General features: G+C 40.3%; 1 protein-coding gene across 1 annotated transcript in view; it reads left to right on the top strand.

Annotated features, from left to right (window-relative positions):
* Positions 1 to 2,226: 2,226 nt before the first annotated feature.
* Positions 2,227 to 26,900, top strand: part of LOC137563172 (creatine kinase U-type, mitochondrial) — a 55,659-nt gene continuing 30,985 nt past the window's right edge. Inside the window, exon 1 of the mRNA XM_068275287.1 lies at positions 2,227 to 2,332. The gene's annotated coding sequence lies outside the window, so the exon portion shown is untranslated. The remainder of the gene's footprint in view (positions 2,333 to 26,900) is intronic.

Genomic DNA, 26,900 nt, shown 5'->3' with positions numbered 1-26,900 from the left:
TTTGTCTTTGGTCATGATATGACTGTTGCATGCATTGATTTGATGCTTATAGTTTCTTATGCCTTCGATAGACCATCTCTGTTCTGTTTTCTGCCACTACCTGCTTGCCTAAGAGGATTGTGGTGTCAAAGCATCTCAACTCATGACTTGTTATGGTATGCAAGAAGAAGGAACAGCAGCCTCTCATAGAGCTAATGCTTCCTTCACAAAGAGCTAGAGTGTTCCAAAGTCATAGAAAAGAAAGCAACAATGTCCACAAACTATTCATAGCTCAAAGCAAACTTATTACAGGCTTCAGAGTACCAGACCCAAAATAAATCCCCCTCTAGTGAGATTTTTACTGCCCTAAACTAGTAACAAATACATGTATATATATATATATCAGTCATCTGGTCTGCTATGGCTATAGTTACATTCTTGCTTACATATTTAGATCATAAACCTAGAATAGCCTGTACTGTATACTGACACCAAAAAATGATAGACCTGTTTAGCAGAGAAAGAATACCGGGGACAGCCACCATTCCCCACAATAACATTTGCAGCCAGCATACCCTTCTCTATGCCGCCACCACCACTACAGCCATAAGGCCTGGTTCACATTGCCCTAAAAAACGGATGGTTTAGCGGACCGTAACAAGGGACAGACATGATGTCATATGGCTAGCGGTTGCGAATATATCCAATGTTAACCAATGGATCCGTCCACATTGGTCCATTCGAGTGAATCCGTTTGGGTCCGTTCCTCCACACGGACTGGCAGTTTGGATCTGCGGTGATTTTTCTGGATCGACGGATGCATTGCATTTATGGAGCGTTAATGGAATAGCGGTAAACAAGGAAGGAAAACTGATGCCTTTAAAAACGGATCCGTTTTTACACTAATCAATTTTCCATCCATGCCATTGTAAACCGAGGCCACCCAAAACAGCTACTGCCACCATGGCAACCACCCCATGCAGAGTAGCACAGTGGAGTACCGGTAAGTATATAACCTGCTTCAACCTCAGGCCTACTCAGTTTCCCTTTTTAGTGCAGCCCCCTATTGTCATTTACCTCTATACTGTGCTCAAGGCTTGCCATCCGTTGCATGACATCCTGTGACATAAGAGAACACCAATATGGAGATGAGTAAAAGTAAACGACTTCCCTGAGGTAGCGGTCTGGGTGTATACTTGAGCAGGCAATTTACTTTCCCCACCGCTGTATTACTCTGCATTGGTGAGGGGTTCAGACAGCAGCTAACGGGAGAGAACCAGAGGGGGGTCAGTGAGGAGTAAGGAGATGGACTTCTCCTGTTCCCCCTCCCCCTTCCCAGCACCTGCAGGGGCTGCTTCACCCTTGAAAATGAGCAGAGCTGCTGCAGTAAGAGCAGACTGTTTTTGCTACATTAAAAATATGTTGAGCTAAATTAAACTTGCTGCTTTCTTGTCATAATTCGCGGCAACTGTGGTAAAGATTTAGAAGACATAGGTTGCTGAAAATAATCTTTTTTATGTGTGACGTTGTCCATTGTGAGGGTCGTTTTTTTTTTATAAATGACCAGGTGAGCACCAGTCTGCCTTAGCCTTATAGTTCCCATCTGCACTAACTTCTAATGACCTTGCAGTCATCTCAAGCTAATATGGCTGATCATTTGTACCTTGGATGGGGAATATACCAGCTGATCAAGTCATCCAGTGGGATACCTGCCACAACCAAGATGGTAATCAGACTCATCTGCTTGACTCCAGCTGCTGATTAGTGTACCAAAGCATTATGGGGTAGCCCACCGGGCCTGCTGTGTTTTCAATAAATGTCACTGTTATTATTCTGTTTGGATAGGACTGGGTGAATTTGACTTTATCTACATGTCTACTTTTTAAACAAATTGAACATTAAACATGTATAAGACTAAAATCTATTAAACTCTAGTTCCCAATAAGGAAATAGTGACTAATAATTAATATGTACTAGGAAACTGCCGATCAAGGAAAAGAAAGTCTTGTTCTTCCAGACAGGTTGGCGGAGATCGTCTTAGAAGATAGAGTGAATATTTGCCTAAAGCAAATAAAGAATGGAAAGAGCTGAGGTGAGTAGGCTGTAAGTATTCTGATAAATAAATGCACTAATATTAGGAGGTCCAAAGGTTGGCGCTCAGAGTCCGCAGTATTTGTGATAAGCTCCTACTCAGACGACTGTTCAATGGGAGGGATTACAATTCTCCTTCAGTTTACAGAGTAAAGGGCTCAGCACAAGATTTATAAGAGACTTTTCATTCATTCCAGTGCTGCAACAGCCTGCACAGCTAACCCAGGAGAGTCACCTTCCAGATCCACATTGCAGCCACCAGGTACAATGTACTGTCACACAGGCAACAGTACATATTCTCTTCCTTAGCTTGCAGGGCAATACTAATAAGCGTTCTCTATAGGCTAAAATACAGATACTGTGAAATCTGTGGTATGGCCATAGGCTGTTTCAGGGGATTAAAACTCTGTGGACATATGCAAATTGAACTGCAGAATTGCTGCTAGGCTTCAGCTTCATATGTCCTGACCTCAATTAGCTTGACCATCCGAAACCACAAAGATGGACAAATATATATATATATATATAATGGATAATCTGGGTCGGTTCTGCTTACTGTATTATTTGGTGACAATATGAGCTTTTAAATATGACCCTACCGGGTGGCTATTTTGGGTTTAGTTCCCCTTTTCTATATTAGCTATTTGTGTTTTCCACGGTGTTATCAGGCTGTTCTCTCATTTCTTGCCCTATATGATGCTCCTTATTTATGCTCTCAATTTTTCTCTTAAGCCTGGTACACACTTTCAAATATGATTAGCCAATCACTGACTAATTTTAACCACTATATGTAGTATAAGGGTGATCAGATACTATCTGACCATAGTATTCAATATCTGTTGCCCCTTATACTACATGGAGTTGGTAAAATTAGTCAGCAATTAGCCAATCATAGTTCAAAGTGTGTCACAGGCCTTATTCTCTTCACTGTTTCTCCTCTCTTCTTCCCCTGTACAGGTTTCCGGGGTTGGTGGGGATGTGCCCTAATGGGTCCTTGTTCTTGGGGCATCTGTTCTTAATTTTTTTTTAAATTGTTGTTTTTGGTTTTGGTTTCTTATTGACTCTATCTTTTTTTGAGGATTGTCCCTATATGGTACAAGTATCATTATATGGACCTGACAGTTCTTGGTTTACTACCGTATTTGGAATTTGTATACAGACAGCACAGCTATTGCCATTTGGTTACAGTTGACTGTAAAGCACGCTTGACTGTATTTTGGTGGTTTATTAATATAAATATATTTTTACAAAAAAAAGTTTTAGATATAACATGGTGATTTGGCCTGTAGAACTATTATGTCTTCCACCCCCACCTGAATTCTGTGGTGGAAAGGTTGAGGACAATCCTTTTACCAAAAGAGGCAGTACAAAGGAATCTTACTATACATATATATGGTCACCTCGAAAGACTTGTTTTCCAATGGAATGGCTTAAGCAGGGTAGTATGCAACAGCAATATAGGTAGTGACAGCCTCATGTAATGCTTGTTTCGGATACGAGGAGGTACGGTGACTGGTGAACAGATACAGTATTTATCTCATGAAAGAAGCAGTCACTCATATACATAAGAGCCTCACCTAATCTGTATGAAAATGGGATGTGGGCACGTACTGAAAAAAGTAACTTAAAGGGGCCATTATTGTTAAATGCAAATATTAGTGCTGCTGTCCAGTTTCCTTTTATGCCAGTTTACACTGAAAGCGATTGCTGGCATTTAAAACAATGTAAGCTCCATTGTTCCCAGTCTGGTGCTGGCTGTTTTTTTTTGTAATAATGGCTGCAGCAGGTCTTGGAGGAAAAGAAGGGCCCTTTTCCACCGGCCATGTTCCTGTCGCACATGATTTAGTGATAGAAAGAGCACCGCAATTAACATAATTTCACTGTTTTTTTACTGTTGTGATTTGATTTTTGAAGGTCGTATTACCATTTATACAGTGGTGTGAAAAACTAATTGCCCCCTTCCTGATTTCTTATTCTTTTGCATGTTTGTCACACTTAAATGTTTCTGCTCATCAAAAACCGTTAACTATTAGTCAAAGATAACATAATTGAACACATAATGCAGTTTTAAATGATGGTTTGTATTATTTAGTGAGAAAAATAACTCAAAACCTACATGGCCCTGTGTGAAAAAGAAATTGCCCCCTGAACCTAATAACTGGTTGGGCCACCCTTAGCAGCAATAACTGCAATCAAGCGTTTGTGATAACTTGCAACGAGTCTTTTACAGCGCTCTGGAGGAAATTTGGCCCACTCATCTTTGCAGAATTGTTGTAATTCAGCTTTATTTGAGGGTTTTCTAGCATGAACCGCCTTTTTAAGGTCATGCCACAACATCTCAATAGGATTCAGGTCAGGACTTTGACTAGGCCACTCCAAAGTCTTCATTTTGTTTTTCTTCAGCCATTCAGAGGTGGATTTGCTGGTGTGTTTTGGGTCATTGTCCTGCTGCAGCACCCAAGATCGCTTCAGCTTGAGTTGACGAACAGATGGCCGGACATTCTCCTTCAGGATTTTTGGGTAGACAGTAGAATTCATGGTTCCATCTATCACAGCAAGCCTTCCAGGTCCTGAAGCAGCAAAACAACCCCAGACCATCACACTACCACCACCATATTTTACTGTTAGTATGATGTTCTTTTGCTGAAATGCTGTGTTACTTCTACGCCAGATGTAACGGGACACGCACCTTCCAAAAAGTTCAACTTTTGTCTCGTCGGTCCACAAGGTATTTTCCCAAAAGTCTTGGCAATCATTGAGATGTTTTTTTTAGCAAAATTGAGATGAGCCTTAATGTTCTTTTTGCTTAAAAGTGGTTTGCGCCTTGGATATCTGCCATGCAGACCGTTTTTGCCCAGTCTCTTTCTTATGGTGGAGTCGTGGACAATGACCTTAATTGAGGCAAGTGAGGCCTGCAGTTCTTTAGATGTTGTCCTGGGGTCTTTTGTGGCCTCTCGGATGAGGTTTCTCTGCGCTCTTGGGGTAATTTTGGTCGGCCAGCCACTCCTGGGAAGGTTCATCACTGTTCCATGTTTTTGCCATTTGTGGATAATGGCTCTCACTGTGGTTCGCTGGAGTCCCAAAGCTTTAGAAATGGCTTTATAACCTTTACCAGACTGATAGATCTCAATTACAGTACTTTGTTCTCATTTGTTCCTGAATTTCTTTGGATCTTGGCATGATGTCTAGCTTTTGAGGTGCTTTTGGTCTACTTCTCTGTGTCAGATAGCTCCTATTTAAGTGATTTCTTGATTAAAACAGGTGTGGCAGTAATCAGGCCTGGGGGTGACTACAGAAATTGAACTCAGGTTTGATAAACCACAGTTAAGTTATTTTTTAACAAGGGGGGCAATCACTTTTTCACACAGGGCCATGTAGATTTGGAGGTTTTTTTCTCACTAAATAATAAAAACCATCATTTAAAACTGCATTTTGTCTTCAATTATGTTATCTTTGACTAATAGTTAACGGTTTTTGATGAGCAGAAACATTTAAGTGTGACAAACATGCAAAAGAATAAGAAATCAGGAAGGGGGCAAATAGTTTTTCACATCACTGTACATAAGGTATCTTATCCAAATGACTCTTTGGCAATATTATAGTTACTACTAGTAGACCTAAGCCCCTTACAATAACGGGCTCTAGGCCTCCCTCACAATCCCCCTCCTGCCCCTGTCACTGCCACCATCCGCTGCATGTCACAACGCCTGTGCACACGCACCGCACGAGCACACGCCGCCCCCTGGCCCTGTCCTCCTCCTGTCCCAGCGGCAGCCCGCATGCCGCGCAAGCAAGGTAGTAAAAAAGCTTGGATACAGAAGAGGATGCAGGGACACAGGGGGTTTATTATTGATATAGTGCCACCATCATCTGGGGTACTATACAATATATGCATACCAGAAGTAAAGTGCAGATAATTCACAGATAAACAGCATGCACACTAGAATTAAGTCATTAAAAGTATAATTCTTGATCAGCTTGGAAAAATGTAAATGTAGTAGGTGTCTCTAATGCAGTTGACAACATTCTTAATTATCCAGCATGTTGGATCAACAACGGCCAACCGCCATTGCTCTTGTGGAAACTTCTATTGAGCTTCTTACAGCAAGACGCCTCCCACTTGTCCCACTTGTGCTTGAGTATGTAGCTTTCAGGAGAAATGCAGTGAATGGACAACAATGGATGTTAACTCTTTATACTTAAAGTGAACTTGAGCTTGCCCAAAAATAAGAAGAAAAAAGTTAAATACTCATCTAGGTAGAGGGAAGTCTCTGGATAGTCCTGAGGCTTCCCATCTCCTTCTCGACCTACTGTTGCCTCTGGGGCCAGATTTACCATAAGGCACAGTAGGCACGTGGAAATGTGTCTCACTCCCCTCTCCTAGTGCCTCCCTCCATCCCTATGCAGAGTCCAGTGTGGAGTGTAAATGAGAGTTCTCAGTATTCCACTTACCAGATCTACCTTTAGTTGGGGCACCTCTAGCTACCTAATACTTGGGGGCACCTCTAGCTAATTAATACTGAGGATAGCTCTGGCTACATAATACTAGGGGGCTCATGTACCTACCTATGATGGGTAAGGTAACAAAGCACACTTGTGGTGCAGTTTAATGGGGGTTTGAAGGTTCATGGTGGGCAAAGTCTAGGGTGCCAGGACATCTGTTCCTATAGGCTCCTGTGATGTAAATCCTGGCCTGTTTGCCTTGCATGGACCCTCTGAAAGTATCCGACAAGAGCTTGTTGGGTATGTTCTCATGGCTGCTCTCCCCATCATATATGAGTGTAGCCATACCATGCCTGCCCAAGTATGGTTGCACTTGCGCAGAAAGACAAAGCCGCTCGTCCACAAGTGGTTCTGTTCTACTGTTCTGTGTCCCTGATTGGATGTTTCAAAGTACCAGAGAGAAAATTACAGCTATTAACTAAACATCTGCTTAAATAAAGAATCCCTTTCCCCTTATATATTATACTTCATGAAAGAAAACAAGCTGTGAAATGTATAGGAAAGAAGGGGTGTGTCATTTAGCTGACGGATCAGACGTTGAGAACTTGGAGTGAGAGCAATGTGGAAAATGTCATTGCAACTTCCTTTAGAAATATCCTCTGCCTGTGATACCCTGTATACAGATCAGGGCCCCTATGCGATTAACTTTTTCTCATGAGTTTTATCCTAAATAAATAATATTTTCAAACTTATCAACAAAATGCCTTTTAAACCACCAATAAGCAAGAACATGTTCAAAATAATAATGTTAGTACCTTTTCACCTCCCTTTTGGTACTTTTTCCAATTGTAAAATGATTAAAAGTTATTTTAAAGAGACAATGAAAATTATCTCCTAGGAGAAAACTCAGGAAAAAAAGTTAATTGCATATGGGCCACCTATCTGTTGGAAAATAAGTAAGGTAAGATCATTCATAAGAAAAGCTTTGTGAATCAACCTAATTTTGTGACAGAGAGTGCATTTACAATAATATTTAAAGATATGGGCACCAAAAAATTAAAAGCAATTGTTCTGAGAACTAATAAAAAAATTTCAAGTAGGCTTAAAACATGTATCTGTTGAAGGTGATGCATGTGAAGAGCAGTCAGGGCTTCATGGTCCGTTCGCTGAGAGGTAAAACCTATATTAAATTATGTTAGGTCAGAGGGATTATACATGCTCACTCATAGATGGCTTAATAGGCAATACTTAGAACTTTCTATTCCATACAGAATACCGTATAACCCAGCTTTACTTGACATGTTCAGCTGCCTTGCTTGTAGATAAGTGTTAGCTCAAGTTGTTTTTTTAGGAGGGGATAAGCAAATAAAACTTGACACAGTTTTATATGTAGCTCACCACCTGACAGAAGTGTTCTAGAGAAAGGTGTGCCGAGTTAATTATTAATATAACAAACCAGCCACAAACGTCTCCTGATAACAGGTCGGAACTTGGAAGTCACAACTGCTACCAGCAATTCACTGACTTTCTGTACAGTAGGCATAATAGTAATGCCACATCTAGAAGTCACTGCATGATGTAACCAAGCAGTCTTTCTAAGGAATTGTCATACTTCAGGACCAAGCACCTTATCTGACTAAAGAGAACTATATTTATTTTATTTGTAAGTAGATATTTTTACACATAGAAAATACATTACATAAATAGTATGTACATATAAAATTATAAATTCACGAAAGCGATGGCAATGTACTTAAACCAGTTTACACCTTGTTATGGGAAGAGCATACTGGATAGGGCAGTTATCCAAGTGTAACATAAATGTAAAACCTGCCTCTTTCCAAGCAACTCAACAATATACCTGTCTCTAATTATAATTAAAATAGAAGTATTAGTTATATGTGCCTACAGACTATGGGTAGCTGTGGGGCCTACATATATAGCTGTTGGTAAATGTGGAAGCAGGCCACATCCATTTAAGTTACAGGTGCCAGGTGCAAGGACTAAACACACTGGGACCACAATAAGTATGATGCACCATTAGCAAAAATATTACACCATTCATGTATAGCCTGTGTTTCTTCTGTCTTGAATATTGCTCTAGGAATCCAGAAGTATTGCTGAAATCATTAATAGAAAATCTAAAACAATTATAAGCAGCTTACTTAACACAGTAATACCACTTGCCACACCAGTGTTTTGTCACTCAGTTTATCCTTGTTGTGCTAATTAAGGTTTCCAATTTTATGTAAAAATTACGTTGTCAGCACTTCCTTCACATAAATAACAACCTGGCCAGCAGGTGGTGCCCAAGACCACTGCCTCGCTTGCCTATGCCACAAATTAACTACTTAACGACCGCCTAACGCCGATAGGTGTTAGTGGTTTTACATGGAAACGGCCTTTCCATGTCAGTTCACGGAGGGTGTCTCCGTGAACAGTCTGCGAGCCACCAATCTCGGCTCGCAGGCTAAATGTAAACACGCGGGGAAGAAATCCCCGCTGTTTACATCATACGGCGCTGCTGCGCAGCAGCGCCGTAAAGGAGATCGGCGATCCCCGGCCTCTGATTGGCCGGGGATCGCCAGCATCTGATAGGCTGAAGCCTATCAGAGGCGGCGCAGAACGGATATCCGTCCTGCGCCACCGAGGGGAAGAATGGGAGGTAGAAGAAGAGAGGGAGGGCGGAAATCGCTGCGGAGGTGGGCTTTGATGAGCCCCCCCCCCACTAACCACAAGTAGCCAGCGGCGATCAGACCCCCCCAGCAGGACATCCCCCTAGTGGGGAAAAAAGGGGGGAAGTCTGGTCGCCCTGGCTGCAACAGGATCTGTGCTGTGGGCTGGAGAGCCCACGCAGCACAGATCCTTCAGAATTGGCCCGGTCCTTAAGAAGCTTACCTGCACCATGTATACACACACAAGCACATAAAATAGATAACATGTACTATAGACTGTTGTCAGATCTGTTTTTTCCTAAATTACCATCCTTGATTTCATTTTATGCATTTTTGGTATTGATGGACCTTAGCACCAATTATGTACCCGACATCAGAAAGCTGAGATATATTCTATTTTTTATGTTTGTACAAAACAAAATAAAAAACTTTGATTGTTATTAAAAAAAGGGTGGAACTCTCATGCTCAACCAGGAGAGAGGATGTGTGGTGTGTCAATCTTCTGTGACTCATACTGTTTTAAGGAGCTCACTAATATTTAATTTCACCCTCCAATCAACCTGATTGATCAGATTGGATACTGTTGATGGTATCAAATGACAACAAACGATCAGATCATCAATTCAGTATTTTTATCAGTTTTACCTTTAATGACCAGATTGGTTAAAATTTGTATTCCATGCATGGGTCCGATCAATGATTTCCAATTGTTTCCTTCTGATCGCAATTATTAGATCGGAATGTTGATCATTCGGTTAAGTTGGATTATTGCCGAGAGGCTTTGACTGCAGCTGGCCACATTTAAAATGACAATGTAAAGGGTCTGTTATTAAATATATTTTGATGTTGAACTTAAAAAAAAAATGTAATAAAAATCCATACATTCTCTTTGCTTTAATCTCAGAAAAAGACAATAGAGAAAATAATTTGTACCTGCACTGTGAATAACAGCCATAGTCTATGCCAAAATACACTTGATATGACCGCTCATCCCAGTAAACGTAGCTACTATAAAAAGCTACAAAGTACATAAGATGTCATATGCAGTACAAAGGGACAGTTGCAATTATAATAAGCATTATGGCATTTTTGAGAAAATGCAGAAATGCACTGAGTCTGGGCTGTGAGCTGCACTTCTTCTCCCCCCCAAAAAAGGAAGAAAAAGTCCCTGCATCTAATATTCCAAAGACAGGGAGTCACCAACTTATGATGGCCTGCTGATACAAACCACTGACCTGCCACGATGGGGATTCCCTGCCTTGTCCCCGTGTGATGCTCCAGTCCATGCAGGTCTCCTCTGCTCCCCTGCGTAACAACAATAAGTGGCAGCGTGGCTCACCTCCTCCAGCCATTCTAGCGGCGATCAGCAGACCTCTCATCATCAGTGCAGCTCCCCCTAGTGAAGGCTTCTGCTGATGACGCACTGGGGACAGGAAGGAAAACGGGAACACACCGGGGGACCGGAGGACAAAACAGGAGTATAGAAGGGGACACACAGGCTGACCGGAGGAGGACAAAAGAGGGCAAAGAGATACGGGGGACAGAAGGAGACACATGGTGGACAGAAGGGGACACAGGAGGACAACAGATGAGAACATCTACAAGACACTCCTGGACATCCTGGACTCACCAGGTTTAGTATATTTTTTCCACATTTTTTGCCCTCTAAACCTTTGTTTCTCTTATATTCCGGAGCGTCTTAAATTCTGAAAAATACGGTAATCATAATAATGACAAAAATGACAAATGTATAGTGATCAACAAACTGTACAGCATCTTACAAAACACAAAAGGGAGAGAACCCTGCAAGCTGACAATCTAAAGTAAACTCTCTCCACTTTTGCTATTTTAAATTTCACAATGAAATGAACAGTCAATGAGCAACACTGACAGTACTTATTTCTGTATCTTTAATAAAAATCAAACAAATAAACAAACAAGAATCTCAACTACATATTTGTAAGGATCTGGATTGTCTTTTAGATGCATCTTTCACTCAGCATGGCTTTGTAAAATGCCATATATATTTGTTGTCCATATGTCAAAGTGATAGAAAAAGCCTAATTTGGTAGTAATTGTGACATATTTTTAAAGTGATATAAATTACTGAGGGAAGAACTGCAAGAGTATCTAATAAATCTGTTTTATGTCATGTTTAAAAAGAAATATAGTTTATCTTTCCAAAAAAACATTCTCACTAATGGGCTAATGGGGCATTCTACTATCTGTGGCTCACCCTCTCTAACCAGAACAACAAAGTACTATCCAGAGTTAGTTGCAGAGAAGTAGAAGGGTTCTTCTAGTTACTCCACATTTTTGCACCATGTACCCTCCTATAGCTGTTTACTGTGGTACATTTGGTACCTTCATCAACCAACTGTGCTATACAAAGCCGGAGCAGCACATTCTGCTAGACGGTTCTAATCTTCTACCTGTTATACATTGACTCCTTGAAGGCTGTAACAAATGATAGGATCTTTATTTGAATGGAATGTATTTAGGGACCTGGGGTCCCCTACCTGCCTTAAATTACACACAATAATGGGCATGGTTTTTAGTGCTCCCCATACAGCTTTCAAGGTACCAATGGAACTCAAATGGAAAAGCCTTTTGATATACCTTAGGGTCAGAGTTGACACACCTAGCCCACCCCTATGTAGCCTGAAAACCATGGTGGACACACATTTACCCTAACATTTTCCAGTCAGTATTTTCTTCCTGTCTGTTTTCTAATACATTTTTTATACCCTTTCCTTATTCTTACTACATTTGAGGCTATTTCATGAGTCTTGTCAGCTTTCAGTCATGTGTTCACCATTTCAATAGAGCATCTTTATATTACTTTACAACAAATATGATATCTCCATTTGTCACTGAAAATGCTTTTCCAGCAGCTGAAGTCAAATATGACAAAAGCAACTCATACAAAGAAGATACATCTTTCTTAGCAAAGAAAAGAAATCCAAAAATATGCAGTAAATGTAGTTCAACTTTTAACAATAAAAGTACTTGTTGGATGAAATAGTGTGGTTAACACGCTGCCCGGTCAGTTGGGCACAGGGCAAGCTGAATGACGGCTCACCCGGCTGCCACTGAAATACCGTGCAGCGTTAAATACTATACTCCCTCCGAGTTGTATCAACTCAGAGGGAGAAGTAATTCGGGCCTGTCAATTGCTGGCACCTGAATTAACTTTAAGATCCTGCTGCGCGGCCATAGACATATTAACATTACGTCTATGGTGGCGCCCAGGTCAGGCGCAGTGTGGGGAAGAGTGTGCGCTGAAGTGACCTGCTGAGCTTTTTGTCCCTAGGCTTTCTCAAAGGACTAGAGGACATGATCTGCGCATGGAGGAAAAAGGTTTTAGCCATTTATTTAGGAAAGGGTTCTTTACAGTAAGAGTGATTAAGATGTGGAATGCATTGCCACAGGAAGTCGTTATGGCAAACTCTATACCTGCATTTAAAGGGGGCTTAGATGCTTTCCTTGCTTTGAAAGACATCCATGGCTACAATTACTAGGTTATGCCTAATGATGTTGATCCAGGGATTTTATCTGATTGCCATCTGGAGTCAGGAAGGAATTTTTCCCTTTTGGGGCTAATTGGACCATGCCTTGTGGGGTTTTTTTTTCGCCTTCCTCTGGATCAACAGGGGTATGTGGGGGACGGGCTGGAGTTGTACTTTGCACTGGTTGAACTCGATGGACGTATGTCTTTTTTCAACCAAAATAACTATGTAACTATGCTTCAGTAATACTGAGCTTATAGCAAGCTATCACATGTCTCACAGAATGGTCCTAAATCTCTGAGTTCCAGTTAAAGTTTACGTCTACAGTAATTCCCATTCCTTCTGAACATTCGTCTTGACCTCTTTCCCACCACTTCAGCCTCATCATTGGCTAGTGAAGCTGCCCACCACAGTGATAGCTCAACAGGAAGACTAAGAAGGATCTAGGTTAAGCGTTATTATTGACCTACTTGAATTGTCTTTATTATATTGCCCTGCCTGGTATCTCAGATTCTCTGGCTTCACAGCCCTCTGTGCCATATAGAAAAACGTCTGCTGACAAACTATGCCAGCATATCACGTACACAGAGGTCACATGCTGTCACCTAACACCTAGTGACAGGTTCATTTTAACAAGCCAATAAATTTTAAATACATTCACTTGATTTGTCAGGCAGCACAACATTTATTATATAAATGCAGATTATGCATGTGATTCAGTTCTTATCATGCATTACCTCTAGACAATATAAAGGTTGTTAGTTAATGATTGTCAGCCAGCAGAACACAAAGGTACATTCATTCTTAGGCTGGTTATATACAGTAGGTTGTCAGTCTCAGAGTTCTGGATGGTAAGACATCTGTCTACTCTCCGGTCTGCCAGGATTCTCTGTGCTGCCCCTCCAGTCTGACCAGCAGAAGCAACAGGTGTCCATTTAGCCACTTCCTTCACTTTTCTCAGTGAAACATTGCACAAGGATTAATAAAGATTGATATATAAATATAAACTTGTACGAAGTTTGTCCTATGTGGCCTCTCCAGAAATCCAGCCCTGACTATGCCTATCTTCAAATATGAAGGGAAAATTGGAAAAAAAGACTTGAGCAGCGTGATTATTGAAAGGAAGTGGTCACTTTACAGACCCACTGGACCTTCAGTGATGACCTAGAAAACCTAGAAATAATACTCTGTGATTTCTTTACCAGTACTGGCTTTGAATCTGGTCAGCCGCAATTAAAGACACACAGAAACAGATTGTGGCTGATAAGCAGATTGCCTGTATTGCCTTTGAATCATTATATTTATACAGTAATTTGTACATCCTGCGCAAACTCAATAGACATAGAAATTCCAGTCCTCGATTTACATGATACAAGATTTACATAATACATGAGAGGACTTTCCCAGCATAACCCATGACATCTCTGCAGGTGTCAGAGTGGCACAATAAAAGTTTCCTGTACGTTGAAGAGATGGACAAAGATAGAACAGAATTGAAGAAGTGAGAAAGCAGTGTAGCATGACAGATAGAAGCTTCAAACTCTGGCTAAACTAGAAGCTCACTATATTATACATGGATTCTTAAGATGGCTGCAGGGGAGACAAAATGGCTGCTGACAGTGTATATACTTATGCTTAAATTTCCTTACAATTCCCTCCTTTTTAGACATTTTCCAAAGGAAAAATGGCTACACAGACTATGCTAGTGCTGTCCCCCAAGGATTAGTATCCTGGGGGATGCCAATCTAATTTTATGAAAAAAGATAATCATATCAATGTCACTTATTTAGCCTTATACAGAACTACCATATCAGTGGGCAAAATTCTGGTCACAGTCCTCCAATGAAATAATGGACATAACATGAAAAGTTGTCTGCACTTCTCTTTTTTGATGTAATCTAACAAAAATCTTATGCATACTGCATGTGAGGGTACACTCATGTGTATAACTTAGCCTGCAGCAGGAATATTTCTCTCAGATCAACACAAGAAAGAAACTGTCTTATATCAGCACTTATTCCAAGAGAAACTTCCATCTGCTCCTGTCTAGAAAAAGGCTTTTCTAAATGCTAGGCCTTAGGTAGGCCAAGGTCAAAAAACCCTTATGATAGCAACTAACGCATGCATAAGGTGGCTATATTTGTGAGAGGGTGGTCTTGACTTGACAATTTAGTTTACAACCCGTTTGTGAGGCATGGCAGGCCACTCATCTTCCATCAGCCACTGTACTCCAAACTATCTTTGTATCCTTTACTCTAGGTCACACACTACTGTTAACCCAGGTGGACACCAACCCAACTACAATCATACTCAGGCCTTAATGCCCAGAGTACAGAGGCTGAGATCAGAAATACAGGAGTACTGCCAGAACTCACCAAGCAGGTCAAAACGTAGCTACAGGCCTCAGCCCAGGACACATTTGTGAAAGGGAATACAGATCACAGCAGAAATCTAGGGAATAAAGCTACATGAGATCCTCAACATCTCTGGCCTTCCAATTATCCCATACTAAATATACCAATCCGGTTGCTCAAGGCAACTGTGTTGCTGTGACATTGTAGTCCATTGCACCAATCATACTGACCAAAATCCTGTTATGCTTGTTCAGACAAACAGATATAACTCTGATTTAACAAGGAAAGGGAATGTTAGCTAATTGACGTTTTACCACAGTAATGGTAAATATCTATACAGACACCCTACAAATCAAAGCAGAAAAAGATGTAACTAATAGCAACCGCTGCCATAGATACTCTTTCCAGTTCAGGACTAACAGGACAACTGTAATGATGGCTACCTTCAGATTTGACTATACTAGAAGGACTCTGCTAATCAAACATATGGGCACTCATCAATTATATTCACAATCAGGATAGGACAAAATATAATACTCTAGAAAAACTTAGCAAGACAACTATGGCCAACTTGAATCTACTAAAGACCAAGGTACCAAAAATAGGAGACTTGTACCCTGAAAATTGCCCACTGAGATCAGGCCTGCTGAATTATATGTGTAACAACACGTATGCATATGTATGTAGATATATATATATATTTCTGACTGATAAATATACAATTTTATAGTTATCTGGGTTGAAGAAGGATGTGTGTACATAAAGTTTAACCAAAAAAAACCCCATACCGGCCCATTTCACTGCTGATCCAGAGGAAGGCGAAAAACCCTTATAAGGCATAGTGTATTTAGCCCCGGAAAGGGAAAATTCCTTCCTGACTCCAAAATGGCAATCAGAAAAAATCCCTGGATTATTCAGCATTTGGCCTTATTTAGTAATTGAGATAAAAATATCAGCTCATTACATATCAACCCATTATCTAACTTACAAAAACCTAATCCTAATTCTTTCCTAAAGGATGATATAGCAGAGATGAAGGCTGTTACTTATTCAGAAAGCAGTAACCCATAATGTGACTTACAACTAGCTCTCTTTCTATCATATCCTCAATATAGTGACCCACCCCTCATAGCAGCTGATTCAATCATTGATCTAAGATCGGCATTGAAAATATCCAATCCTTGATCAGACAAGTGAACCCTATCCGGGCGGAATAAATTAGGCCGGGAACCCTCAAGCTTATTATGCCAATAAGAAAAACCCCTTATAGCTGGCAGGGATCTAGATAATGCCCTATTAATGAATGTCTTAATGGCCCTTAATCTATCTTGGGGAAAAATCCACACCCGTCTGGGAATGATTTCAAAAAAAACCAACACACATTGGGGAATGATCTCATGAATGCGCATAAAATCATATTTCATGCGGTGTAACAAATCAATAGTGTTAGCTTTACCCACGTCGTTCCCACCCAAGTGACAAATAAGAATGTCTGGCATAGGAAATTTCCGCATTAAAGAAGTAACCCTACCAAAAAACATATTCCAAATCATCCCTCTAATACTGAACCAATAGATCATGAAGTTATTTTTAGATAACCCAAGGTTTTCCCCATAGTCACTATTCGTAGCTTTCCTACGAGCCCAATACACATAAGAATGTCCCACAATCCATACAATCTTCCTGGGTCTGAGATCCAGATCTTGTTCCATTCTTCAACAGATGACACACGCAACTATGGAACTGATGAAAAAGTCTCTTTTTGGAATTCAGGCCTTAGTCGAACTATTTCACCCAAAACAGTGGATCCAGTAGGAAATCCTTCTGTAAAGATAGACTCAGGATAGCTTCTGGTCTGGTCAGAGACTCCCTTCGGAATGGATTCCTCTGGATGGATTACTTCCGGATGGACTCTGGTCAGGCAGTCTTATCCTCCTCAGGATAGATGTCTGGCAAGTTGTTTCTGAAAGAATAAAGAGAAATGTGCGAGCATCCTGTTTTTCCCAAAAATCCAATAAGTCATTTATTTTTCCTAGTATTTGTAATACTACTATGATTCATACTCTCCACCATGAACTTCAAAACATACTTATCGGATCTTTCTATGATCCTAACGGATCTCTCGCAATACCCCGTTCGCATGACGTCGTGTCGCTGTACCCGTGCGAGTATGTGACTCCATACATGGCAGAGAGGATAAATTCCCAATGAATTTTTACACCATAATGAATTCCCATTTTTCCATTACAAGTCACACTCTCATTCCATCATACTTTCCACAATCATACCAAACCCTAAATAGTGATGTATTTAAAGAACTTAGGTGGCCCTAGTGCGATATCTACCTACCCCTTCTTACTACACCACTACATGAAATGACATGACACAGATCACTAGGCCTGGGCAGGGCGGGCTCTTTCCCCTCTTTGACCATACATTAAAGTTATTTTAATGTCTGGTCAGAATTAGTGAAAGGCTAATATGAGCAGGGTCACAGTACAGCAGAACAGTGGCCAGCACTGTCTCCCTGTAATAGGGTTGGGTCCCCTTTTAGATTTAAAGCTACAGACATACAAAGAACATCTGTAGTGTCCTTTTCCCCATAGTTTGCTTAAGGTACTATACCTATGGTTGTCCCCGAGACACACTTCTATAGGTACACATACAAAGAACAGCACTACAGAGACTAGGCTAAGGCCTCCTTACTAAACAGACACTGACCTACAGATCAAGCAGAACTGAAATTAAAATTCTGCCAGAGGTAAAGCTTCTAATCATTACACTATAAAATTAAACAGTGTATTTTTTCCTCGAGTCTTCAGAACAGTGAAAAATTCAGTCAAAAATCCAAAAATCCATCCAAATAATTGTCATATCAACATCAAATGATTCTGCAGTTTGTCAAAAAGGTTCAAGCATTAAACTAAGCTATTTTCCTAAGGCTAAGAAAAATGTACTTATTTTCCTATGCTGAGTGTAAGGATTTAATTTAATTTAATTGACTTGTAAGAGTTTTGGGCTTAAAAAAAAACATATTTTCTTATTAATTACAGGAAATGATCACAATAATGACCTGGACCCATATATGAAGCTTTAAATGGCGTTTCTGCTAAAGCATTATGCAGTGACAGCATACTACTCACAGAAACTCGAATACAGGAAATTCAGTGTTTATATGCAAATCATGCAGACGGATCTCAAAATTGCGTTCATAGTTGTACAAATCTAAGATCAGATACAATATCTCCTTAACAGTGATAACAGTGATATCTCAATACAATTTTAACTCATTTATTTCTAACTATCAAGAAATACATCCGTATATATATAGAAATACCTGATATTTCTCCACATCTACGGACATATATGTTTCTTAATTAATCTAATGTTTTAATGTTAGACCCCATTAGATTAAAAAGTAATAAACTTTTTACTTCCTCACCACACAGATGTTGGCGGGCGCAGATTAGATCACTTAAAAATGACGTGTCCTCATCTTTAACCCTTTCAAACTTACAGGGGAATTCTAACACTATTTAATACGACAATTTAAGTATTTCTGATTATTTCAAGATTACCTCTAAAAATCATTACCTATAGGAGTGTGTATCTGCCTAATTAACTATTTGCTAACAACTAATTTAAAGATGAGAAAGAAGAAAATCTATTTTATTGAGGCAGATATACCCATGGTTTCAACACACACTTTCACGGGTGAACTAAGGAGCTGAGGGCCCTGGTGTAAGTTTTACATTAGGCCCCCCCCCCCCCAAGAACTCTATACAGGGCAATTGATACAGCGCGCCAAAACTTACCAAAGACATTTAGAGTGTCAGGGGTGCAAGGAGGGGATTGGGACACACTGGGAACAGTGTGTTAAGGACTGCTATTGTTCAAACCATCTATAGAAGTAATTATTACCACTACAGGACCAATAGAGGGCTAATACTGTGATAGAAGGTGGACCCTTCGGAGCCCTTGTGGACCAAAGGCATGGGTACGGTCAGTACCTCTGTACCCCTCCCCCCTATTGCTACGTCCCTGCAGTTATCACCTCTCTATCATATATCTCACAAACATGTACTAACTACAATTTCCCAATTTACACACATATGTGTCAGGTTGTACATAATACATATGAATACATTATGATACATGTCCTTTTATAACTAGATCCTAATTTACAGGAAACAATTACATTACTGTATTTCGGAAATGTTCTGTTACAAAAAAGCTTATAGTAAATGACCCATGGGTAATTCAGATAATTTCTGACGGTCAGTATAAACAGATATTTATTGAATGTGGCATCTGAAACCAGTTTTGTACGTACATAGAATTTATACTGTAGATTTTGATAAGTGACCGTTCTCATCCGAATTTCATGAGCGTCCTTAATATTAAATCTTAATGACCCATCTTTCAGAAATACAGTAAGAATCTTATACCATCGCTTGCGCAACCATACGTATATACAACACATGTTGTTAGTCAACTGTTCGGTAATAATAATGAGGGGCAAATTCTAACCAATTCTTCGGTCCTTGGTACAGTAGGGGCAGGAATTAACTTAACAATGTCCTGGCCCTCCTCACCCAATTCAAATTTATAATATACTTTCTTGGCCATCTATTCAGGTTACTGTATTAGTAGAGAAATATATTATTGAAGTCTAGGGATTCTTATATATATTATTCAAGTCTAGGGATTCTCTTTAAACCCAATCTATTATTTAGTGAAGAACACAATACAGTGGAGCCAAATCACTCTATATAATGATTTGGACTTGAAGTTCCACACAAATGAAAAACAAAAATCAACAAATTATCTTATACTTCTATGCAACAGATAAGATAAGCAGACAACCAGACAAACATATATTAGAAATCACAAAGTATTTGAACCCACATAATCAATATGTACTATGGTGCCTATCAAAACCCTCTAACTCCCTATATTCCTTACCAAAAGGAAAATAAGTTTCTTTCCTAAAGAAACCTATTTGCGCCTCTTTCCCAAAGAAGCATATTTGATGAGTTGATCAAACCCAAAATATACAGATTTTTCCCAAAAAAATCTGACACCCAATTCATTCAGACTTTTACCTAAAAAGTCCGAAAATTTAGACTTACCAAAAGTCAAATTTAGACTTATCAAAAGTCAAACCTATTACCTGTCATCCCTCTCCCCCTTTTTTTTCTAAATTAAGGTCTATATATTATACTATCAAAATTTTAGACCCCAAGTCTGAATACTATTCAAACCCCGAGTTGCCTGTTTCGACACCCACAACAATTCATATAAGTAATAAACAGTCTTCAATCAAGATAAAGACATAATTAGTACTTACATGAATTGAGGCGTTCGAAGAATCCCAGGACGAGAGCCCCAGCTGAAAGGAAGTGGTCACTTTACAGACCCACTGGACCTTCAGTGATGACCTAGAAAACCTAGAAATAATACTCTGTGATTTCTTTACCAGTACTGGCTTTGAATCTGGTCAGCCGCAATTAAAGACACACAGAAACAGATTGTGGCTGATAAGCAGATTGCCTGTATTGCCTTTGAATCATTATATTTATACAGTAATTTGTACATCCTGCGCAAACTCAATAGACATAGAAATTCCAGTCCTCGATTTACATGATACAAGATTTACATAATACATGAGAGGACTTTCCCAGCATAACCCATGACATCTCTACAGGTGTCAGAGTGGCACAATAAAAGTTTCCTGTACGTTGAAGAGATGGACAAAGATAGAACAGAATTGAAGAAGTGAGAAAGCAGTGTAGCATGACAGATAGAAGCTTCAAACTCTGGCTAAACTAGAAGCTCACTATATTATACATGGATTCTTAAGATGGCTGCAGGGGAAACAAAATGGCTGCTGACAGTGTATATACTTATGCTTAAATTTCCTTACAATTATTATTATCTAGTATTTCTATAATGCTGACATCTTCCACAGCACTGTACAGAGTATATTGTCTTGCCACTAACTGTCCTTCAGAGAGGCTCACAATCTAGTCCCTACCAAACTCATACGTCTATGTATGTATCATGTAGTATATATATCCTAGTCTAGGGATAATTTTAGGGGGAAGCCAATTAACTTATCTGTTTTTGGGATGTGGGAGGAAACCGGAGAGGAAGCCCACGCACACACATGGAGAACATACAAACTCTGCAGAAAGTGCCCTGGCTGGGATTCGAACCCGCAGCCAGACAAGAGCGCTAACCATTACGCCATCGTGCTGCCCATTTAAAGAATACAAATGTTTATTTTATTCATGAATATTTCAAAGCGTGCGTTTTTGGAGGTGTGATGAAGGTGTAGAGGAGGCATGTCTTTAGCCCAAATATGTATGCACCAAAAAGTGTCCCTTTTTCTTGTCTTAGAAAAGTGGAAGTTATAATTACTTTTTTTTAAATTAATTTATATTAGTAATATATGCTCTGGTTGGCTACCTTCACTACAGCTGAATAATATGTGGGGCTCTCATTACCTGTATGAATGGATACTAACCCAGTTATTTTACAGTTTTGTTTGGAGCTGTCAGTTATGTCACATTTTTGAAAATATTGGGCTTTATGCACCAACTAAAAGTAAGATTAGCGTGCACAGGTAGCGCACTGCAATTTTACCAAAAATAATGCTCATTAACCCATTAGCAAGTTAGCAGGTTAACAGACATGATGCTATGGTAACATGTGGTGTAATGCGCAACACAGCAACATGCGTGGCACTAATGGGTTAGCGGGCGGTGCACCCCAGGTGTTAGAAATGGTAAAATTGCCTTTTACCCTAATTGGTGCATCAGGCCCATTGACTCAAGTGAAGAAAGGTGACCCAGTACACAAAAAAGGCAGCAGGAAGGATGTTTTTTCAGTGCATTACACTAAAGAACATCTCTTTGAATAACAAATATTAAAATACGTTTGGCTCTATTGGAAAGGAAGAAATCCTGGAGTTTGCTGCAAAGTAACTAATGCAAGAATAGCAGATATGTAGAACCTTTTTATGCTACACATTTGGAGATAAATAACGCACAGCATGGTTGGTACTTGCAATTTGTAAAAGATTTGTTGAGATCAGTAATATTTCCATTAAAATTATTTTATTCTCCAGTGCTTGAGGTTGTTGAACTACACTCAAGATAAGCTGGAAACTATTCCTGAACATCCTGGCACTGACAGTTACTATAACATTCATTTATTAAGGCTGAACCCTGGCTTGTAACAGAACCTTTTATACTCACAGACACAGACATAAGAAAATAACTGCTTGATCTAGGCATTTGCAGCTAGAGTGTGTCTTACATCAGTGGTTCATTAAAAGACATCTTCATGTGAGTGTTACCTGGGAACTGGAGGGCTATATAAGCTCCATACACACATGCGTCTGTGGTTTTCAGAAAACGGGTGATCTTCGATGGTTAGGGATGAGCAAACGATGTTGCAGCACATTTAAATTCAGCGATTGCACAGCGACGCTCTCACAATCGGAATGCTATTGGAAGCACGAATATTAGGGCCTCGAAGTGGGGAATTCGCAGCACGTGAGTATTTTGAATGGATTGATCCAGGGGCGTTGCTAGCCCCAAAGATCAGTGGCACAAGCCCCGGATCTATTCTGAGGTGCCCCGGATGTCCCCCAGGCAGAGTAGAGGCACCACAGCACCCAGCATGGCACCACACATTACCCAGAATTGCAGTACACAGCACCCAGCATGGCACAACACAGCACCCAGAGTGTCCCATAGAGGCACCATAGCACCCAGCATGGCACCACAGCACACAGGAATGGGGGTATGCTGGGTGCTATGGTGCCTCTATGTAGGCATATTGGGTGTTGTGATGTCATGCTAAGTGCTGTGATGCCTTTATGGAGGCATGCAGGAAGCAGTGGTTCTTCTATGGGGGGATGCTGACTGTTGTGGTGCCTCAATGGGAGGCCCGTTCGAGCATGGGAGGGGGTCCACTAGAAGGTCAGGGAATGCAATGGGGGGACTGACAGCAGGCCAGCTCGAACAGCAGAAAGCCAGACCAGCCAGCACAGAAGCCAGGTAACGCTGCCTAGTTGTGTGTAAGTGCATATTTGTGTGATATGCTGCATTTTTTTACTGGAGAGGGGGGCTTCATCCAACATTTTGCCGAGCAAGGCCTGCTTAGACCACTGTTAAGTTCATGTAATTTTTGGCTCCACCCATGACCACACCCACATACTGGTGTATGGCGACACCCATTTTTCATCTGGTGTGCCCAAAAGTGTAGGATCCTAGCAATGCCCCTGGATTGATCGTTTGGCATCTTGCGGTATGAACGATTATCAGCGAGATATCAGTCTACATGGACTATAATTGCTGTCTTTTACCATTTTCGTTAACCAATTATTGGCTGACCTGTTGTTTGTTGTTTGTTCTGATTACCGCAGTCGCATGTATGTACGGAGCTTTAGACAGGTCTGGAAATCCTGTCTAGTAGCTGTTTGCTTGTTTTCTAAAAAGGTGCTGTCTTTGTATGGCTCAACCTCTCAACTGACTGTTCATTGCTTATACCAGCTGATACAACAATGCAGGGCATGTCTGCACACTGATCAGCCTCTACTGTCTGCTGGAAGTTTGATGTATCATGTAAAATAGCTGACATCAGTGACTTCCTAATCCCAAAGCTGAAACATCCAAGATTACAGTAAATGCATACGACCTCAGAATCTTTACTTCCTACTGTGAGAATCTTCTGACCTCGCAATAGGTTGCTAAGACACTTAAAGTTTGATTTACTGAGACATGGCCTGAGATTTTAAAGCATCTGCTAGGGGGATTTCATAAAAGAACCAGCAAACATGGACAGCATTAAATTCAACAAATGCATGGTGATGTCTGGGAATTCTTTAGTAAATAAGGTTCCTGGAGACATACTGATGGGAAGGAAAGAATCTGCACAGAATGTGGAAATGCTCTAGTTAGGGGCAAATCTTGTCATCTTTAGCTGCAGGTAACCAATGTGATCATGTCATCCATTTGTATTTGATTGGCTGGTCATAATAATGTGATTATGCTTTCTGTGTAGGTTAAAGAGAACCCGAGGTGTGTTTAAAGAATGTTATCTGCATACAGAGGCTGGATCTGCCTATACAGCCCAGCCTCTGTTGCTATCCCAAACCCCACTAAGGTCCCCCAGCACTCTGCAATCCCTCATAAACCACAGCCGTGCTGTGGGGCTGTGTTTACATCTGTAGTGTCAGTCTCAGCTGCTCCCCCGCCTCCTGTATAGCTCCGGTCCCTGCCCCCGTTCCTTCCCTCCAATCAGCAGGGAGGGAAGGGATGCAGGCGGGGACTGGAGTTCTGCAGGAGGCGGGGAGAGCAGCAGACTGACACTATAGAGATAAACACAGCCAGCTCTGACAAGCTGTTTGTCAGCAGCGTGGCTGTGATTTATGAGGGATTGCAGAGTGCAGGGGGACCTTAGGGGGGTTTGGGATAGCAACAGAGGCTGGGCTGTATAGGCAGATCCAGCCTCTGTATGCAAATAATATTCTTCAAACCCACCTCGGATTCTCTTTAAAGCAAAAAGCAGAAGTAAAACATGAATAATCACAGAATTGAATTACAAGTTGCGCCATAAATCCTACACAAATGCTGTAAAGATTCATCAATAATTAAAATGTATGAATGTTACTCTTGCCAATGTTTTCCTGCTGAGGATGTTTTTGAGCCTGTCCCAGTCAGCCATAAGAAAGGATACAATTGGTGCATTACATTTTGCCAGAAATGTGAGTTTTTTTTTCTCTACAGGCTACAAAAGCTTGTAGATACTCAGACTGAAAAACTGTAGTGAAAATAACATAGTGAATAAAATTGCGTATTTTTTTACAATATTAATTTATAAATTATTTAGTCAGTGTTTGCCCACTTACAGTGCAATCTTTCCTCTCTCTGATTTACATTCTGAAATGTATCACACTGTGTGTGCATATGCTATGTACATTTACAGATGTGTCTATGGGCCCTTAGTATTTTTTTCAGATCTAATATTTGAACTGTCTGCTGTCCTCGGGGCTTTTCTGTCTCCTGGCGCATAGACAAGTGCTGTGGAACAGTGCCAAGCGGTGCTGTCCAGAGCTGCGGTTCTAAAATAAAAGTTCACAAAAAACACTCAGATCTTAACACAATCTGACCTCCATGCTGGGAACATCTACTCTGGCAGATGAGCTCATGCTTTTAACTTCCCCATAATAATACAAACCTAAATTATCTTTGCAACCCTAATAACATCCAATATTGTGTTTAATCTTTTACAAATATATGTGTTAAGTGAATTATAGCTTTGATGTAATCTGGGATTTTTTCATCATCTGAAACAGAGGTGAATTGTTGCTGCCCTGTTTGTCAAGTCCATTGCTGATGTAACATGCCACCAGATTAACTATGCTTCAATATTAATTACTTTCTTCCACCGTACATCAGCTGAGTGTTTAAACATATTATCTCCATAAAAAAATTAAATTTACGATTTTTTTTGTTGGTTAAAGCAAACCTGAACTGAAAATTAAAAAGTCAAAATAAACATGCACACGTCATACTTACCTCCTGTGTAGTCTACTCATTAATCTCTTTCTCCTTTCCTGCATCCTGTTTGTCCACTGTGATTAATGGAAATCTCCATCCTCCATTTTGAAAATGGCAGTTACCCCATAACAGCTTCCTGGTCAACACACTGTTAAACTGTAATATTGCCCGCTTGAGCCATAGAAAAACATGGACATTACCTTGCTCATCAGTTGTCCTTTCAGTTATAACTGACAGCAACTCATATATTTAAGTAGTGACAACATTTTGTCAGAAATGGAAGGCATTATTGTAAGCTGGGAGCTTCTGAGAGAAACTGACAGTGAGGTAAATATGTATTATGCATTTGCAGGTACAGCATGTCTTTATTTTAAATAATGTTATTCAGTTCAGGTTCTCTTTAAAAAAATAATGATACACAGAAAGCTTTGTATGTGCTCATAGTTATAATGGAACAAAATCCAATAACAGCTGTGGGAACAAAATTATGAGTACCAGTAACATCTTTCCATTTGTCATTGGAGCAGTGGCGTAACAGTAGGGGATGCAGAGGTGCAACTGCACCAGGACCCCAGATCTGAGTAGCCCATGCTGGGCCCTCCTCCTGTGGTTGCATTAGACCTTTATTGTTGCTATAATTTTAATGACTTTATGTGCTTTGAATAGCGGTAACCATTAACAAACCATTCTATTTTTCTCTACACACTTCTCTCACATGGTGCCTGCGCTTGGAAAGCTGGTTATGGTGATCTGTATCATGCAATTATAGATACGCTGCTGCTGGGTTGGTACCCATTGTAAAATATGCACTGGGGCCCATGGATTTGTAGCTGCAGAACTTTATTGGAGCAAACAGTGATGAGGACAGCTGCAGCTGTGACTTTTATTACTAAGTGGTGTATTCAGTAAACTATAGTAACAGAATATTGTGCGTTAAAGAGAAACTCCGACCAAGAATTGAACTTTATCCCAATCAGTAGCTGATACCCCCTTTTACATGAGAAATCTATTCCTTTTCACAAACAGACCATCAGGGGGTGCTGTATGACTGATATTGTGCTGAAACCTCTCCCACAAGAAACTCTGAGGACCATGGTACTCCTGGCAGTTACCTGTCTGTGAACCTTGTTGCATTGTGGGAAATAGCTGTTTACAGCTGTTTCCAACTGCCAAAAAGCATGCAGCAGCTACATCACCTGCCAACAGTAAAAATGTCACCATGTAATAAATGTCAGAATGTAAATCAGGGATTTAAAAGATTTTACAATGGGCAAA

The sequence above is a fragment of the Hyperolius riggenbachi genome, chromosome 3 (assembly GCF_040937935.1).
Source record: "Hyperolius riggenbachi isolate aHypRig1 chromosome 3, aHypRig1.pri, whole genome shotgun sequence".
NCBI lineage: Eukaryota > Metazoa > Chordata > Amphibia > Anura > Hyperoliidae > Hyperolius > Hyperolius riggenbachi.
The sequence above is the reverse complement of the archived record's forward strand: the minus strand, read 5'-3'. Positions and strand labels throughout refer to the sequence as shown.